Source organism: Ylistrum balloti, unplaced genomic scaffold (assembly GCF_031769215.1).
Source record: "Ylistrum balloti isolate Yb309-2 unplaced genomic scaffold, AGI_CSIRO_Ybal_v1 Utg370420, whole genome shotgun sequence".
Classification (NCBI taxonomy): domain Eukaryota; kingdom Metazoa; phylum Mollusca; class Bivalvia; order Pectinida; family Pectinidae; genus Ylistrum; species Ylistrum balloti.
In genome coordinates this window covers 412213-433262 of record NW_026782284.1, presented here as the reverse complement: position 1 = coordinate 433262, position 21050 = coordinate 412213, and the positions used below count along the sequence as shown (strand labels likewise).

Genomic DNA, 21050 nt, shown 5'->3' with positions numbered 1-21050 from the left:
GTATTTATTTCTGTTTTAATGATTATGTTTCCCCATTCTATAACGTCTGACAATTTTTTTCGATCTTTGTCATGTTTTGTTCACATTCAAAATATGCAACGGATTTTCATTTGACGAAATTGTCTTTGCGTATACATTGTATTGCCAATGTATTGACCTCGCCCTTTAACAAAACCTTGTAAATTTTGCACTAGTTTATACAGTAATTGTCGAGCTAGTTCTGATACCAACCTTGGCATTTTCGTGTTGTGTTTATATGTCCTTATCTTTTTTCGGATTTAAAACTCATTGACGACATTGTAAAAGAATTAGACATGTTTTATGCCAAGATGCTCATTTAAGTTGTTTGTGCCCAACTAGTATCAAACTTTACTCCGGAGGCCACCTTCTCTAGTCTGTGAGTTACCTAGTCGAAAATCTTTAAGACCATTGGTTCTTATTAAATTAATGGAACAGAGTCGTTATACGCATTAACAGTCTTTCCTCCTAACTTTAAGTGCCTCTAACAGGTCCATATAATAGTGATATAACAAATATTGTATCTTAACATTCTTTTGTTTATCATTTATTCATTTTCTTGTTTGGTTTTTGTTTTTGTTTTTTTTCATTTGCGTTTTTTATTTACAACAAAAGATAAAATTTATTCTTAAAATTTATTCATTTTCCTATACACTAATTGTTATAAGTGGTGTCTTTGGAGTTATTTCTGTGGTGTAGTCAGACAGATAACCCTGCTATCAAAGGGTAAATTCTAAATATTTTTCCCGTTTTCTTTTTCAGTTCAATAACATAAAACAATATCACATTGAAACGTTTGTATTTCCGAAAATGATAACATACATATAAATGCTGTGGTAATTTGTTTAGTATATTCAAGTGTAATGACATCTAATGAACTCGTACTGCTGTAAATGATGGTGTTATTTTTAGTATACATGAAACCCAGAATAAACCATACAGTTATGTATATTATGCCGCAGTGCGTGCATACTTCTGCGTTTTAGATATAAACATTCAAACAACAGATAGAAAATAGTTGTTTCAGTAGGTATATTTATGTGTTATGGGTGATAAGCAGACATCGCATAAGGTTATTGATTATCTTGTATTACGCTGTCGCATTAAACAAAAAGGCAGGTCCGTTAGGAATAAAGCTAGGGTTTCAGGTGAAGATGGAGGTAAGTGTTTCAATGGACCAGAAATAAAAGTAACAGATTTTAATAACCAATAAAAGAAATTCCAAATTTCAAACACAGAGTCGATTTAAAGGCGAGAACACATCGATATGCTTATTCACTTGGTGAAAAGCTGGAGTATACATTGTAGGGCTTACTGTCTGATCCTATCAAAAGAAGAATAATTTTTGAGCAAGTATGACATAATGTTTTTAATGGATACACCTTCAAAGAAATTGATATTAGCCATTTTTCATATAATAGAAACTTAACACTTGTAGCAATTGTGCTTGATATCATTGGTGCAGATGGAGATTAAAAAAATTCAATTGATAAAAGTAGGGCAAACAAAAATTTCCAAAACAAATACATATCTTTTGGAAGGAAATATTTTACAACATGGTCAGAAAAAAAAAAAACGGGTGAAATACTCTCCACAACCCCTGATGTCAAAGTTTCTTAAGCAGTCTTGTAAAATAATTTGATCAAAATTGATGGAAATATTTTAATGCATGAACATTGGTGTGGGAAAGATGTATTTTAAATAAAAGGCTTATTAGAAAATAATGTTATATGAACAATTCTGTGATAGATATGATATAAATATCAATTTCGCAGAGTATTACAGCATTTTGCATGTAAATCGTTCAAAGGATATGTGGGGTAAATACTATATATTACCCAGATATATAGCAGATGAAACAAAGCTACAGAATTTCCAATTTAAATAATTTTTATAAATTTTGATACATCAATACAAAATTAATGCAATTTAATTTAATCCAAGCAGAAAGATGCTACTTTTGTAAAGAGGGAAAAGACATTTGATTACAATGTGTATGTAGCTGCCGATGTAGTATCCGTAACATTATACGAGTTGTGTCCCTTTAATTAAGAAGTTTTATATATTATGCAGTATAGCATATCATCCCGAATAGCAGGTGACGATGAATTGAAATTGCATATATGAATTGTAAAATATTGTAAATAATAGTAGTGTTTCGTGCAGTATTGATACTTTATATGAATTGTAAAATATTGTAAATAATAGTAGTGTTTCGTGCAGTATTGATACTTTATATGAATTGTAAAATATGTACATCTTGTTTAAGTTTTATGTAATTTTGTAGTGTTTCATGCAGCATTGATACTGTATTGACATTCCTATTCTACCATTAGTATCTCAGATATATTTCAATAATAATTAATATTAATTAATGCTAGTGTGCATAACACATGTTGTGTGGAGATGATAAACACATGATATGTGGGGGAATGTGTGGTACATGGGATATACGGATAGACTAATAAGACAAATGGTAGGTAGACGAGATTGATATATGTGGATGATTACTGGGGACAATTATGTGTTAAGGGATAAAACTTACTAATGAGATACAGAACAGGTGAACTGTGATTGCATGGGGTTGTAAGTAAATCACTCTTCACTCAGGTTCACAACTAAATCTTCCATTGTTGTATTTATCCCCAACATTAACAATGAATATTTTCAACTTTCCTGCAGCAAAACTGTGGTGTCTGTGCATCCAGCCAGAACGTTGAATATGATAGGTTGCGTCTGGTTACATTTTAAGAGGATATCACAATAACACAGAGTATCTAATAAAGAAAAAAAAGGTTGAACACAAGTTCATCTGCTAACAAGTGAATTTCTTTATACAGGTTAAGATAATCAAATAATGCGTGCTTTTATCTTAGTTGATAATCGACAAAAGATAATCTTGAGGAAGTTGACAAAGAAGGTGAAACAACTCCTGTAATTTACAAATGATCATGATGAGATTATCCAGGTGGCCCAATCCTGATAACAGTAATAGCAGTAATAATCGACATATTATCTCTAGTATTAGTATATTTCCATAAAGATCACTTCCGGTTTCGACGAGTGAGCACATCTTTTTTCGGGACATCACTTATTTTACAGTAAAACATGTTGTCACTAAGTATTCTTATTAAAAGTTCTTGAATTAACAAAAAAAAAAAAAAAAAATGTGTCACAATCCAGGCAAGACCATTCACACGTGTTCATACTAACGTCTACACCAAAATGGTAACATGTGACTGTTAGCAAATGAAGTGAGGAGGTAAACCCGTTTGCATCAAAGAAACAAAGGATGTATCTTGACACCAAATCATATCATATAATGTATTAATTTAATGCCATCTATGATGGTAAAGGTCTACACTATTTGTATGAGGCACATACAGGTATATTTTGAATGCAATAAATCACAGATAACAAAATCTGTAGACTCAAGAATGCATGTTCAGTGGCAGTTTATTTAGGTAAGTGACGGCTCGTGGACAATTACACTAGTAGGTATGATGTTCACATACTCAAATGTTCCTCAACACATTAATTAATCGTTATCTCATGTTTGGGATTGAAAGGAGTGATTATCATTGCTAGAAATAAACTGGCGACTACATCCAGACTTTGTAGTTTTGACAATGTGAATCAGCATTTTTATGACAGTTTTTGGTATTAGAAATACCTTTAATGTGAATGCCTTCCTCTGAAGAAATTACAAGGATTGTTTATAACTCGGAAAGAATGGCAATTTGAACAGTGAAAGTCAATATTTACATTTTGGACTTTTTCAAGCCTCAAACAACACTTCCCCATAGAAGGCATTTCTCAACATTCAATAATACATACATATATATTGTCATATTGTGGTATATTACTTTTAACTGGCATTTTTTAACAAAACTTTGATAAATGTGTTCTTCACCTTGAAGTAAAAATATCCGACACATTATAATGTTTATACATAATCTTGAAATCGAATGCAATAAGATTTCTATAGTACTCCGGTAAGGAAAAAGTGTTAAGAAAAAGCAACAACAATTTTTGTATAGAGAAAGCATTTTACTTGTTTTTCACATATGTTTCCAATGTTTTTACGAAGGGAGACAATTGTCCACACACGACTTACATAGTGAAGCACCGAACACATATTCCTCAAAATTCATATTGCACATAACCTACAACCATACGTTGACAAATACGTTGACATTTCCAATATTAAGTTGCTGTTACAAGTATTAAGACAGACCACAGATATTGCTCTCATAGTTTTCAAGCTATTATTTAAATTCAAATATCAACTCTTAGTGTCATATCACAATGTAATATTCCTGCACATCCGTTGTAATGTTTTCACATATGTTACATTTCAAATACTCATAACCATCAGACGATAAGGAATTAATATCATTTATGAGACATTATTGAATAAAATCCACATTTAAATCATGCATACACTTAGTGCATATAAATATTCATAAATATCGTAGCATTTCACTTTAGGTTTGAATTACATTTAAACTACCATATTAACAAAACGAATATCACAGCAAAGTGTTCACGGAATGCAGTACATACCATAGCCTACACGAATTTATCACAGTTAATAGGAAAACGGGTATAATGTAATCTGTTTTATCTTAATAAATTTTTCGTAGCATTAGAAGACGAGAGTCTAAATGTTTTCATGAAAAAATCAATCTGATAATTCATTTATTTTCATAACTGTTCAATGATACTTTAATAATCAAGAATTCCTCTTTCTCAACGCTGAAAACGCAAGCTAAAACTTTTAATTTGAAATTAACAACACATATTACCATATAAGGAAAGATAAATTACCCATTGATACACCGAAGACATTATTCTAAGAGTGTACTTTCAAACCCAATTAAGTGATTCAAAACTTATCCAACAAGATCAAACGGGAAAAATATTGTTGACCGTCAAACATCTTTATCATTTATCGTTTTAATAAATGTCTTTATCTTATTTTCTTGGCGGGCAAAAACTGCCGAGGTTGAACGTTGACCAAGTTCATGACCATATGTAGTCCAATCCTTAGAAAATAACTTCGAGTTTGCAAGTAGTAGACACTACCTACTGCAGGACTTTAAGTTCTCGAGGTTTACATTCTTTCGAATAGTGGCATGGTTCAGAAGACACATACACTTAACTGTATTTAATTATCAGATATAATAAAGTATTGGAACAGTGTCTATCTCTGCATTTAAATTTTGACATTTCTTTCCAATATTTTAAATTTCACTCAAAATTTTGACACTCGGTATCAATGTAGAAAAAAACTGTGTAATGGAGTTCACCTGATTATTTAACTCTAATGCCTATTATTCAAAATTGCAATGAAAAAAAGTAATGAACCCGTATTTTATGTACAATATTCCTTACAAAGTGTTTTAACGCCTATCGATGAATTTCGCACCACAAATTGTAACCAACACTTCATAAGTGGAGACATTACGGTCAAAGGGCACTCTGACCATATCCGTATAACCTGGTTTCACGTATATGAAGTAACAACTTGGTGTACGGATGTTTGGACATCCATTACTCCATCTGCAGTAACAGTTATATCGATGTCTGTCCGGGTGTATTTCTCCGGGAATACAAACAGCACTATGAGTCCGAGACCAACACTTCCGACCAAACAGTAGTTCATCCACGCCGTGCCTGGAATATACAATGCTATACAGACTACAGGTATAAGGAGCAACAAAAGTAGCAATTATGATATTAATATCTTAAAGGACTAACGTCTGTGTTTTGTACAGTCTTTGTGATTACAAGGGAGGGGCTAACTTAGTAGACCTTAGTTACCAAGGTTTGCAGTAACCTACATGTCACGTCTTAATTCGACTGAACAATTGTACGGTCGACACGCATTGATAAACAACATACTTACATTTCAATTTCACCATATCGTAATTATCATTATATCTATAACTATATTTACATTGAAGGGGTTTTTTTCACTTTTTTCCTTAATTAAGTTTTAAGTCATAAGAACCGTAAAGATGACAACAGTTTTATATGCCATTATTCTGGAATTATTAAGGTTATGTAAGAATCTAATAAGTATATTTTGTGAATAGATAAAGTTGAATACTCTTTGATTGATAGTCCGTCAATTTCAGTATTTACTTTATTAAAACGGTCAACAACGAAGGTTATATACGACCTGTTCCAGCCTACACTTACACTACTAGCAATCACAAAAAAACATATTTCTACGATTTAACAGAGGCATAAATAAACATGGAAATAAAGACGGTTAGGTCATCAGGTCATTTTGAATGCTAATTATTCCAGCCCTGTATACTTTTAAGAAGTGATAAGTTAATGCAATAAGAGGCATTCGCTACCCTGTAGTGTCAACTAACGATGATGAGAAGAAACTTCACACCTGGTGTATGCTTTCGACATGGACAAGATTACACAAAAAATACAAAAGTCAATAGCACATTCCACTACAAATTTAGAAATATATAGAGTAGAGGTAAATTACGAACTGAACTACATGAGAGTGTTGTTTCCTCTTTCCAGGACACGTAAGTGTTGCTAAAGGCCTAAATTGTAAAATCTATGTGGTATCTAGGGAAAATGTTAAGTTATTGAAGACAACGTCTACTTACCAATGAAGTGGTGGTGGAGCATGAACATTTCGTTATAATTGCGATACTATGGATGTAGCATTCGTATCAACACTGTCAACTTTTCTATAGGTACCTCTTGCGGTCTATCATCAGTGATCTGTTAATGCCATCTTACTTTAAGACATCAAGACTTTCAGCGACTCACCTATTCCAGGAATTAGAAGTGCCATAAGGAACATGATGCCGAACAAATTATTCAGCCAAGTCATGAATCCACCAGCCAGTCCCTCAGACACGGGGTAAGATGCCTCGCATGCCAACTCGTAAAACAGCGGGATGGCTCCGTTAAGGAACATTCCACCCATAATACTGGACGCGTACAGTTGGACTAAAATAACAGTACTATGCTTTAATACGTTTTACATTTATGCAAGTAATCAATATTATGTTTTATATATGATTTTCAAATTTAGCAACAAAAATATATACTTGTAATTAATTTTAGAAACAATCAAAGGGACACAATTACATATTCATTTCAGAAATAATTGAAGGGAGATAAATAAAGATTCAAAACCATAATTTTGATGAGATGGAAAAATGAAGCGCGGATTTATAGATATTTCAATATAAAAGCAAGTGCGCGGGAATAATGGCCCTGTTATTGACATGGTATAGCAAAGTATATGTACAGATAAAAGAATGTAAAACGACACCGAATGGTTTGAGAAGGAAAATACTTCATTTTTCCTTATTGGTTGCTTCCGAACACATCACTCGTTCTAGAATGATGAAGAGTAAATACTTATTTAAACCGTATTACATGGATCTCTTTGGAAATATACACCGAAGAAAAATATGTTTCGTCCACAAAACAGCTTGAATAAAATGGTCATATAAGTCCAATATACATGTACTTACCGGTACTGAAATGAAGCGTTTGATTACACAGAAGGGTAAGCCAGGTAAACGAGCCTGCAGATAGTATAAACAGGCCTATAAGGAATACCTTCATATGCTTCATGAAAATATCAGCAAATCTGGAATAAAAAACGTAGATGTAAATAAACCTTTACAAAAGATATCATGTAAAAATAAAACTGAAAACATTAAGGATGAATCCATCATCAGCGCCATTATTGTACACATACAAAATAGTTCTCGCGATCAATCAATTAGATCTCATTACAACTCGGTTACTCAGCCGCTTTCATTCATCAGCATAACCCCATTGTGTCATGGTACTACTCGAAAACTGATATTCTAAGGCTTTATTTTGTAGATTTCATTCCAACCGACTATAAATACACAAACAATGCATACCAGGAACATGGGTTTGCATGCTTGTTGTTAACTAATATATCTATATATACAATCATTGTAAACATCGTTTTAAAACACAAGCTGTCTGGTGATTTAAATCATATTTTGAAATATACATATTATCTGAAATCTTTAAAATCACACTGGATTGCTTTTTATGTTTAATGCTGGGTAACATAAGTACCATACCTTGCTATAACCAGACCAGCGGCACATCCTGCAATAGTGGAATAAAAGCCGATCCAACCAGCTTCGGACTAAAAAGAGATTGAATACTGATAAAACATGTCATTTTTCCTTTTCCAGGTGACAAAGAATTCGACCTCTTTTATCGAGAGCAAGATGAAATACAAAGATATCTATCCATCACGTTTTGAATTACAGCTACAACGTTGTGTATACCTAACGTATATTAGCAGTACATGAGAAAATGTAAGAGAGAATGCCTCTGTGTAACCGACATACCCGTATTGTAAATCCAAGTAAGTTATATCACGTGTCCAACAGGAACAAAAACAAAAACATACATGTATACATAATAACAAAAGTCTTACCTGAGCAACCCCTACCGGGTTCAGGATGACGTCAAAGACAGACCCATACACGCCGTACACCCCAGCTGGTACAGCGTACGCCATAGCAATCAACCACAGATTGCCATTCCTGAAATCACATTTTCTTGAAATCAGTCACAAGTCAACATTGATCTAAGTGTGCATTTATGTTTCTTAATGATGGCTGTTCGTAGCTTTAAAAACAATTATTGATTCACAGTTTATGAAGGTTTTGCAGTCTTTATCTTTGATATAAAAATATTCGAATCCATCTTATTGACTAACTTGCTCATCTTCAATAGCGCACTCTTATATTCAACCCTTTCCATAGAGGCGGTGGTGCTCGGTGGTAAGGGTGGTTTGTGTCACAAAACTGGAAATGAATAAATATAACTGATACCCCTATAGACTGTCGACACTCTATCACAGCACAGGAAAAATAGAATATTTATACCCATATAAACTGCACATGTCACAACACTGGAAATAAATAAATATAACTGATACCCCTATAGACTGTCGACACTCTATCACTACACAGGGAAAAATAAAATGTTCATATCTATATAAACTGCGCATGTCACAAAACTGGAAATGAATAAATATAACTGATACCCCTATAGACTGTCGACACTCTATCACTACACAGGGAAAAATAAAATGTTCATATCTATATAAACTGCGCATGTCACAAAACTGGAAATGAATAAATATAACTGATACCCCTATAGACTGTCGACACTCTATCACAGCACAGGAAAAATAGAATATTTATACCCATATAAACTGCACATGTCACAACACTGGAAATAAATAAATATAACTGATACCCCTATAGACTGTCGACACTCTATCACAACACAGGTAAAAATAGAATATGTATACCCATATAAACTGCGCATGTCACAACACTGGAAATGAATAAATATAACTGATACCCCCTATAGACTGTCGGCCTTCTATCACAACACAGGGAAAGATATACATGTACATCAGTACACATAGACTTTCTAAGTAATACGGGTCCAGACTCGGTAACAGTACATAAAATATGTAAGCTGAAATACAATATACACGTTCATATCTAGGTCCCATCACAGCACATAAAATAGTATAGTTATCACAGAAATCATTGTATGTCATTATGTCGGGGCTAACGATAATCGCAAATACGGATATCTGCACTATGTAAACACTGAACATTATAATGTACATCAGCGCCAGTAGATTCGCCAACCACATCCTTTAACAACACAGGAAACGCCAAAAACAATACGTGTTTCTCAAACACACACTTCATTATAAAAAGTGCCTGAATAATTACGTAGTCACAAGACAGGAAACATCCATTATCTAGAATACGTCCAACTAATCAAACAAGTCACGTGACCTTTTCTTTTTACTTTTTTTGTACTTACCAATATACATCAATCGCATAATTTCGTTCTGTAGAGTGTCAAAGTTTGTCAAAACTGAAAATAAAATAGTAATGATAATAAAAGAAACATAAGGTATTAATGTAAGTGTAACTTTACAAAATATCAGAATTCAAACAATTTGTCATTGAATAATTAAAGACCTAGAAACAGCGATTTAAATAAGGCCAAAGGCCTTGTAGATCTTCGGCAACTTTTTAAATACCACACAATGCACGACTCTAAAAATGAGTTTATTTCTAACATTTACCAATGTAGTAGCGTATGTCCTCGTGACAAGAAGTTTTAGCTGGGGCAAATGGTCAAGGGTTTGGTCCAACAACAACAAGAATTAGTGAAGTCCTCTTTATGTAATGCAATAACAAGCATCAAGGCAAAATAAATTACACAGACCACTGTCCTTACACGATGCGATTAACTACACAGTCCTATAACCTATCCTGTTTTGTTGAGGTACCACGATGCGATTAATTACACAATTTTATAACCTATCCTGTTTTGTCGAGGTACCAAGATGCGATTGACTACACAGTCTTATAACCTATCCTGTTTTGTTGAGGTACCACGATGCGATTAATTACACAATTTTATAACCTATCCTGTTTTGTGGAGGTACCACGATGCGATTAACTACACAATTTTATAACCTATCCTGTTTTGTGGAGGTACCACGATGCGATTAACTACACAATTTTATCATCTATCCTGTTTTGTGGAGGTACCACGATGCGATTAACTACACAGTTTTATAACCTATCCTGTTTTGTCGAGGTACCACGATGCGATTAACTACACATTATCATAACCTATCCTGTTTTGTCGAGGTACCACGATGCGATTAACTACACATTATCATAACCTATCCTGTTTTGTCGAGGTACCACGATGCGATTAACTACACATTATCATAACCTATCCTGTTTTGTCGAGTTACCACGATGCGGTTAACTACACAGTTATATAACCTATCCTGTTTTGTCGAGGTACCACGATGCGATTAACTACACAATATCATAACCTATCCTGTTTTGTCGAGGTACCACGATGCGATTAACTACACATTATCATAACCTATCCTGTTTTGTCGAGGTACCACGATGCGATTAACTACACATTATCATAACCTATCCTGTTTTGTCGAGGTACCACGATGCGATTAACTACACAATATCATAACCTATCCTGTTTTGTCGAGGTACCACGATGCGATTAACTACACATTATTATAACCTATCCTATTTTGTTGAGGTACCACGATGCGATTAACAACACATTATTATAACCTATCCTGTTTTGTCGAGGTACCACGATGCGATTAACTACACAATATCATAACCTATCCTGTTTTGTCGAGTTACCACGATGCGGTTAACTACACAGTCTTATAACCTATCCTGTTTTGTCGAGGTACCACGATGCGATTAACTACACATTATCATAACCTATCCTGTTTTGTCGAAATAATGGGTACAAATGGTTTTAACTTTGAACACAATGAAATAAGATAAACAGACCAAGTATTTTCAAGTCAGTTTTATAAGTATAGGATAGAAGTACGATTATTGATTCACTTTTTAAAATATTGCGATCACCCGATTTTATCTAATTTCATTTCACTTTCGTATAGCTAAATTCTAACAAGTATACCGCTCTATCTCTTCCGGAATCATGTAAACAAGACCACACTTTTGGTGCACAACATTTCTCTACCTACATGTATATACTTGTATCTATAATTATTATAACTTTCACTGTGCAGTGTTGTGATGACTCACCTTCCAGTGACAGTGAATACATTTCTCAATATCTCCATCCCGGATCAATGTACGTCTACCAATTTTTATCAGGGTTCACTTAAACTTTGCTTTTAGCTTCTTGATAAATCTCAGCAATCGTTAAACGGTTAAGCATACAGAGACCTAAATCTGTACCAGAGACCTAAATCTGTACCAGAGACCTGAAACTGTACCAGAGACCTAAATCTGTACCAGAGACTTAAATCTGTACCAGAGACTTAAATTTGTACCAGAGACCTAAATCTGTACCAGAGACCTAAATCTGTACCAGAGACCTAAAACTGTACCAGAGACCTAAATCTGTACCAGAGACCTAAAACTGTACCAGAGACCTAAATCTGTACCAGAAACCTAAATCTGTACCAGACTTAAATTTGTACCAGAGACCTAAATCTGTACCAGAGACCTAAAAACTGTACCAGAGACACGCTCGGTAGTAAATAAATATACCACGCTCTGTTTTATATAACACAGAGACCTTTTATATACCACTGTACCAGAGACCTAAATCTGTACCAGAGACCTAAAAACGACCTTAACAGTTATACCATGATGTTTTATATAACACGCTCGGTAGTAAATGGAATGTTTTATATACCACGCTCGGTAGTAAATGGAATGTTTTATATAACACGCTCGGTAGTAAATGGAATGTTTTATATACCACGCTCGGTAGTAAATGGAATGTTTTATATAACACGCTCGGTAGTAAATGGAATGTTTTATATAACACGCTCGGTAGTAAATGGAATGTTTTATATACCACGCTCGGTAGTAAATGGAATGTTTTATATACCACGCTCGGTAGTAAATGGAATGTTTTATATAACACGCTCGGTAGTAAATGGAATGTTTTATATAACACGCTCGGTAAAATGGAATGTTTTATATAACACGCTGTAAATGGAATGTTTTATATACCACGCTCGGTAGGAATGTTTTATATAACACGCTCGGTAGTAAATGGAATGTTTTATATAACACGCTCGGTAGTAAATCGAATGTTTTATATAACACGCTCGGTAGTAAATGGAATGTTTTATATACCACGCTCGGTAGAATGTTTTATATAACACTAAAAACGTTTTATATAACACGCTTAGTAAATGGAATGTTTTATATAACACGCTCGGTAGTAAATGGAATGTTTTATATAACACGCTCGGTAGTAAATGGAATGTTTTATATAACACGCTCGGTAGTAAATGGAATGTTTTATATAACACGCTCGGTAGTAAATGGAATGTTTTATATAACACGCTCGGTAGTAAATGGAATGTTTTATATACCACGCTCGGTAGTAAATGGAATGTTTTATATAACACGCTCGGTAGTAAATGGAATGTTTTATATAACACGCTCGGTAGTAAATGGAATGTTTTATATAACACGCTCGGTAGTAAATGGAATGTTTTATATAACACGCTCGGTAGTAAATGGAATGTTTTATATAACACGCTCGGTAGTAAATGGAATGTTTTATATAACACGTTCGGTAGTAAATGGAATGTTTTATATAACACGCTCGGTAGTAAATGGAATGTTTTATATAACACGCTCGGTAGTAAATGGAATGTTTTATATAACACGCTCGGTAGTAAATGGAATGTTTTATAAACATATAGACATTGGGCTTTTGATTGATAGTGACATATTACAGTAGATGATAAAGTATCAACACAGGAACTCGGAATACACCCAAAGGAAATAACACCACTCACTGGTGCCATATTTATGTCACACAACAGTAGCACAAATATAAAAACTCTTTTCAGCATGAACGAATGAAAACTACAAGTTCGGATGAATATGAACAAAAAGGTGCCAAACACGTGTATCATATCATTATTCAATACTGCAATACTTACTAGTTCTATTGATAGAGGGCTCTGTGGTAGGTATCAGGCTCAATTCAGTTCTGAAAAATAATCTTCTCATAAGGGAAATAATTTAAATATCCTAAACCAAAATACAAACGAACTATGTCTACACATTGCTTCAGGTAAAATGATAATGTAAACAGGAGCGATTACTTTTAAGAAGATATCATTATGTAATTAATATTTTCTTCTTCGCTAGGAGAGGTATTGAAATACCGTACACTAAATATTTTGCATATAATCCATCAAAAATAAAGAAAGCATTTGACAAAATTCAAAATACCTAAAGAGTGTTGCAAAGAAAAATAGGGTAATTCAATGTGCTACTCCTTGACAAAAGAAACAGGAATTATGAATTACTTTTTAAATAACCAATTATATAATTGTATTGTGTTTGTAGAGTGTTTCACTTAAGATGGGTTACTGTTACACCTATGTTCCTAACATACTCTATTATCTCTATTACGCTTTTTTTGGTTCGTGTAATCAGTAATAGCATACCTGTTGACGATTTCATGTGTGTAATGTGGTGGTGACACTAGCTGTGGTCCTGATTAAAGACAAGACGTCATGACAATACAGTTTATATATATAGAATATAATAATTCATATGCTACCACGAACTTATATCAGTGAAGCTTTTCTCTCTTGTGGTCAATAAAAATAATGGCAGCAGGTAGTCTTGAAAAAGACCTGAAATAATTTATCACGTTTCCGTCGACATTGAAACTAAGGCACACATATCCATACTTTTTTGTTATTAATTACACTCTTAAGAAACAGATCGAAACTAAGAAATTCTAAATCAATTAATTAAAGCCTTTACGGATTTTGTCAAAGATTTTAATGCTTAAAATGATATTTTTTGCCAGACAATTACGCGAGAGCGAATTCGTGATGACAATAACTGACCTATTATAAAGGCCACGGCCACTCCGCCGTAGTTAAAGACACTCGAGGTAGCCGTGGCGGTGGCTCGCTGGTCTGGCGGAAACCACAGTGCAGCCAAGAGAGGTGGACCTGCAAATGGCACCGTCCCGGCAATACCGTTTAGAACTGCGCATGCGTTCATGGTCCTGTCAAAAACCACTAAATATGGTTATTGTCATACAAGTGTAACTGAAGAACACATCACTTTTCTTATTTTTTTCATTTTTTTGGCGTTGGTGGGCGATGGAGTCGGGTTAAAAATTGGGTCGGTTGAGATTTGGTTAATCAGCTTCCTGAAAATCTCATAAAACATAGACCAAAGCAAGTATGATACATTCCCAAGACGTTGATCACGTGCAGTTATAAATAAATAAAGAAAGACTAGATAGATTTCCGTTTTGTGTAAGTTTTGTATCGTTATCAGGAAGGTAAAGAGGACATATCACTACTAGTGACCTAGAGGAGACACATTGGTACTGGTGAAACAATAAACATCTTTCGAATAAACGATGCACGAAACTGACTCGAGGTTTTTTTTTCTAATGTGTAAAACATTAACGTTTTTTGCCTTCCCAGCAAATCTCTAGGATTCTCTTATCTCTGCCTCTCCAACCTACGGTGTATACATCTCGTGGTTGTTTAGATATTCGAGAGTGTGTTCCGATTTTCATGATTTTCGAGCAAGAAGTCGTCAACTGACGGACAAACTCGTGACACAGGGTTCCAGAAGATGTTCATAGATGAAACATCACGGGGAAGTTTTACGGTCATGATAGTGTTCCAACTGAGAATATTCTTTATAAAGCTGGACGGGTTTGATGCTCGTTACATTGCCTGTTGGTTTCAGTGTTTTATACGTTGTTCTCATTCGCGACATTACTTACTTAGATTGACCAAAGTTATCGATAAAGCAGAAGACGCTCATTATTCCGAAACAATTGGTTTTATGCTCCTTGTATGTTTTTCAGGAGTCTTCTTGTAAATCTGTATTTTGTTCATATTTTGCCCTCGTTTTATTGAATTTGAGTTTGGATTATGATTATGTTGATATCAACAATGGAGCATTAATACAAGTATAAATTCTGAAATACGATAACGATATAGAACACATGAACGCAGATATAGGATTTTATGTGAATGAACGTAAGACGTCATCGTTAACTAAACATTTCTTCAGTCATGTTTAAAATTTCTGCTGAGGAATAATGATAAATAAAATAGTTACCATAGTGTGTAATCGGAGTTACTTGTAATACAGCGGAGACCCGTCCCAAGAAACATCATAACACAACAGCCCAGCAAGGACTTCCGCAGACCTACAACAGTTGTTAGAAATTTTGTTACAGACTCGATTACATGTTAGTAAACTGTACTCAAACTTAAACAAGTACTCGTTTTTATCATACATTTGGTCTTGTTAATTGATAATCATATTTTTATTAAAATAACACATGTATTATTAGTTAAAAGTTGTTTTCATCCTCAATACAATTATTGTTTAATTCGGTTACAATCACTAAGACCAGGGCTCATTTTAATAAAGACCGTTCTGTATTAGGAGTTGCTAATATGTCTTCTTAAATGACAAATGTGTGTAATATTGATGTCAGACTCCAAACCAGAACTATATTTCAGTTTGAGATATCTAGATAACTTTTCATCTTCAGATTTCTTTTGCTTTATGCCATTTATCAATAATGATCTTGCATACATGACTTAATATCAATTTTAAATTGATGAAGTCATCACTGACAGAACTGTTCGATTAAACCTTGCTGAATGTTATCAAACGAACCCGTATTTCGGAACCGTAATGTATATCCGGAGCAATGGTGCGACCGAATACTTCTATCCTAGTTTTTTGAAATGATAGGAAATTCGTTGTTAACTCAAAACCATTTCAAAGTTTACCGCTCAAAGTTCATTGCGTAATGATACACTTGACTGACAGCCACACAAATCTTGAAGATTATAAATTTTGATATGTACGCTGTAAGTTAAAAGGAAACCCGAGGCATATGACTGCTCCTCATGTGACATTTCTTACTATCATGTCCCATGCAGTGGATGTGTGACTCAAATACGCCTGCTTCATCGCAGGCAATTTACGCTACTTCTTTTAATGGATAATGACATATCTGATAAACATCAGGTATTTCTGTAAATGGTACGACAAACCGGTTAATGTGTATGTACTGATATGCACCATACATCCGTGAACAGGTGCTAACCTCATATTTTCTTTCTTTTCCATCAGCACAAGGCATGTCAGATGCATGAATCAGAAGACTACGCTTCTCGTCAAATTCAATTTAAAATTGAGTGTATTTGCCATTTCTTAATCATCCTTATATCATTTACACATCTACTAATGAGACCAACGTGAAAAGAAGGAAAGACGCTTCTCGTCCGAAACATTGATAATGGAAATTTGTCATTTCTTCTAAAAGTGATTTATTTACATTTTAAAAGGTAATTTTCCCAAACAAACAAGAAGAAAATAGGATGTTGCCTGTATACAGGTATAGCATGTTAAAGTTCCCAACTTTTGAAGGGTCAATGGTGTCATTTGTCTCGGGATTCCAGGGACATATTGATAACTTAATCATTGATGGGACAAGGGTATGTGTCATTTGTCCTGGAACATATAGACTAATCATTGATGGGACAAGGGTATGTGTCATTTGTCATATATAGACCAATCATTGATGGGACACATTGATGGGACAAGGGTATGTGTCATTTGTCCTGGAACATATAGACTAATCATTGATGGGACAAGGGTATGTGTCATTTGTCCTGGAACATATAGACCAATCATTGATGGGACAAGGGTATGTGTCATTTGTCCTGGAACATATAGACTAATCATTGATGGGACAAGGGTATGTGTCATTTGTCCTGGAACATATAGACCAATCATTGATGGGACAAGGGTATGTGTCATTTGTCCTGGAACATATAGACTAATCATTGATGGGGCAAGGGTATGTGTCATTTGTCCTGGAACATATAGACCAATCATTGATGGGACAAGGGTATGTGTCATTTGTCCTGGAACATATAGACCAATCATTGATGGGACAAGGGTATGTGTCATTTGTCCTGGAACATATAGACCAATCATTGATGGGACAAGGGTATGTGTCATTTGTCCTGGAACATATAGAATAATCATTGATGGGACAAGGGTATGTGTCATTTGTCCTGGAACATATAGACTAATCATTGATGGGACAAGGGTATGTGTCATTTGTCCTGGAACATATAGACCAATCATTGATGGGACAAGGGTATGTGTCATTTGTCCTGGAACATATAGACTAATCATTGATGGGGCAAGGGTATGTGTCATTTGTCCTGGAATATATAGCTATATATTTATCATTGGTGAAACAAAGGTGTCATTTGTCCCGGAACATATAGGTTGATATAATTTAAGACCTATGAATTACTTATAAACCTAATTTTGATATGACTGAAGACATATGAATTACATATGAACTTCTCACATGAAGTAAGACAAGAATTGTCGGTAACTAATGTGCTTGGATTAACATGCACTTATCGTTTCTGTAAAAAAAACCTGTAAACATGGCACAAACTAGGATTCCCGTTATTATCTAAAATATATTTACAATGAATTGTAAAGTGGAATTAAAGCAATGCCGGTGGCAGGACCAGATTCTAAATAAACCCTGATTTGAGAGGTAATAAGATACGTTATACGTGTTTTATGGTCACTTTTCCATATTAGATTATAAAAATGTAGGATTGCGACATACCTACGTCAATAGATAAATATTGATCACATAACAGGCATATTGTCATGTCATACAGCTATGTCGTGCATAATGTACGACATGTGTATAATAACACTATTGTTACGTCATAAGTAAGTCACGTCTTTATGACGTCACGTAATTGTCTCGGTGGTGAAAAACGAACCCTCCGCGCCGAAGTAAATCTGCATTATAGGGAAATTGATTTGAAATGTTTCGCTTATTTTTTTTCCAGAAATACAGGCTTTATAATAATGAGAGTCAAAGTGATATGGAAGCTCATTAAATAATCTGATATGTCACGAAACTTTAATTGAGCGAGATATCAAGTTATTGCACTCATTCTAAGATCAATAAATCTCATATAACATTATGATTCATGTACGATCCCCTATATAACAACAGGTACTATACTGTACCTTCGATTTACGGAAAATCCCCTTGGTCTGGCTGTATAGGACATCCAGACACAGAGTGAATGATCACACGTGTTTAATTTCCCTTTCCCCATTACACGACTCTAGACTGATGTGACAACACGTGCCGTATCAAACAAGATTTCAGTATATTTTAAACACTTCTATCGTTGTACCAAGTGATGACCTTCTTGTTCTTAAAATCTTTTATGCCACAGCATGGTTCGGACGACTAATATTTTATTTAAATCACCTCGCCAGAATGTACGAATATATTGTAGTCTACCAGCAGACAGCATGTTACACTGGTTATAAAAGAGGAATGTAAGGTATGGTTGGAATTTATAATTCAGTGTTATCATATTAAATTATGCGTATAGGTAGATTATTGTAAAATATTCCAATAAACCCTGAACTCTTTCCAACCAGTACAACTTAGAGTAAAATATCCGAGATAAGAGGCAGGTATCTTCGAATATAATCCGTCACATTTACTGAATTTTAATGAATTATCAAACAGATTGTATCCGATAATACATATAACATCCAACATCAGAATCAACGTAATCACTAAGCAGAGTTGGTTAATGCAAAAAAATCAATCAGACAATTTATAAGCAAGGCAATATTTTCCTATCAGTATTTATCCTGCAACTGGCACTACCATTGTCAGAATACACCTGTCACCGATATATTTGCTATCTTCGGTAGTGACGGAAAACAGCTGTATTTTAGCACGTGCGGTAATTCTAAAGAATTACTCTTTGATTTTACTTAAATATTACGTTTGGGATTATAAACAGTTGTTGAAAGAAGCGATTTTGCATGTTGTAATGAACAAGTTGATTTATGAAGATTCATAAAATCGCTGTTATATCGGATGGAGTTTGGAACCATATTTTCGTGCTGATCAATTATTTTGGCGACCATCAACAGGAAAATTCGGCGTAATGTCAATACAAGGTAAACACAGATTGAACAACAAAAAATGTTTAACTTTCAAAAGTCTGACTTTCAATCAATGTTGCAGGATAAATAGAATACATGGTCAGCGTCTTAAAATATAAGCCGTATTTTGTCTCGGGACAGAAAGACAAAGTGACGAGCCTCTCTTTCTTTACCTTCGCCAAAAATATTGCTTTATTTTCTGACACTGATCATGCATTCTCTATAATCATAATAGGTAGGGAAATACAGAATGTATCCGCCCAGGGGAAAAGTACACGAAAAACCAAAACTACAGCTTTGATAGAAAACACGTGACATACAAATAAGATTTACCTTTAGATGTTGTAAAATAACATATAGGGAAACATGACAATAAGTAAGCGACGTTTCCCCAGTTAGCCAGCATCGCTATGGTACTGTCTTCCCATCCAAACACAACCTTGGACGACTGTGTGATTGGACCCCATGTATTCCAAATCAGTGCTTGGCACAGACATACTCCACAGAACACGCCCAGAATATACCACCTCTTATGGTACACTGCCGTCCCAGGGACGTCATCTGTTCCCCTGTTTCCTATGAGCGGAGTGCGATCGTTGTCCTCGCTCCTCTCCATCACGCCGTTACTGTTTGATAAGGTCCCTTTGACATATGTATACACTAGGTCTATTTATAGAAAGGTGATTCCCTCTTCGCTACACATACCTAAACCGCCAGTGTAACAATGTTTATCGAGACACGTCCCGTGACCTTGTGTCACTTGAAGGAATTCCATTTTCCTGTCGAGTACACTGAAGTGCAATTACATTTTGTATAACGTGGGGATCATATTACTTGTCCAGGACACAGGAAAACGGTAATTGATTGTTTTCTTTTCTCTTACTGGCTCACTTACTCGTTCCGAGTCCTGAGTGTTCACATCAGCATATAAGCCATTCAATCGATTGCGTACGTCATAACATCAACAGTCATTAAAGGCGCATCCGTGCCCAGTGGCACTGTGGTCACATCATCTCTACTTTTGTAGATTTGAACACAACATCTTTATCGATGAGATCTTTAAATGTTTACAATGCATATTATGACTTTTTCTACCTCCGGAACTAGAGAGCAATACTTTCGAATTTGAAAAAGCGGTAAAATTTGAACTTAACGTGGTATCAGTAGAAAGAAAGACGTGTTTCTGATTCTACATTGTTTTGTGATTCAGATAAAAATCAACAAAGTCCTAATTAACTTTGTGATTAATTATCAAGGATAAGCACGTAATGTTGTTAACTTCCGTACATATATCGCTATGTCCTCAATGATAACGGTATCGGACAAACGTCCATATATCTCGCATCTTCATTTTTTTAGTAGATC

At 34.6% G+C, this 21050-nt stretch overlaps 1 pseudogene; it reads right to left on the bottom strand.

Moving 5' to 3' along the window:
• Window positions 1-4126: 4126 nt before the first annotated feature.
• LOC132554648 (solute carrier family 49 member 4 homolog) lies at window positions 4127-20727 on the bottom strand (annotated as a pseudogene).
• Window positions 20728-21050: the final 323 nt, after the last annotated feature.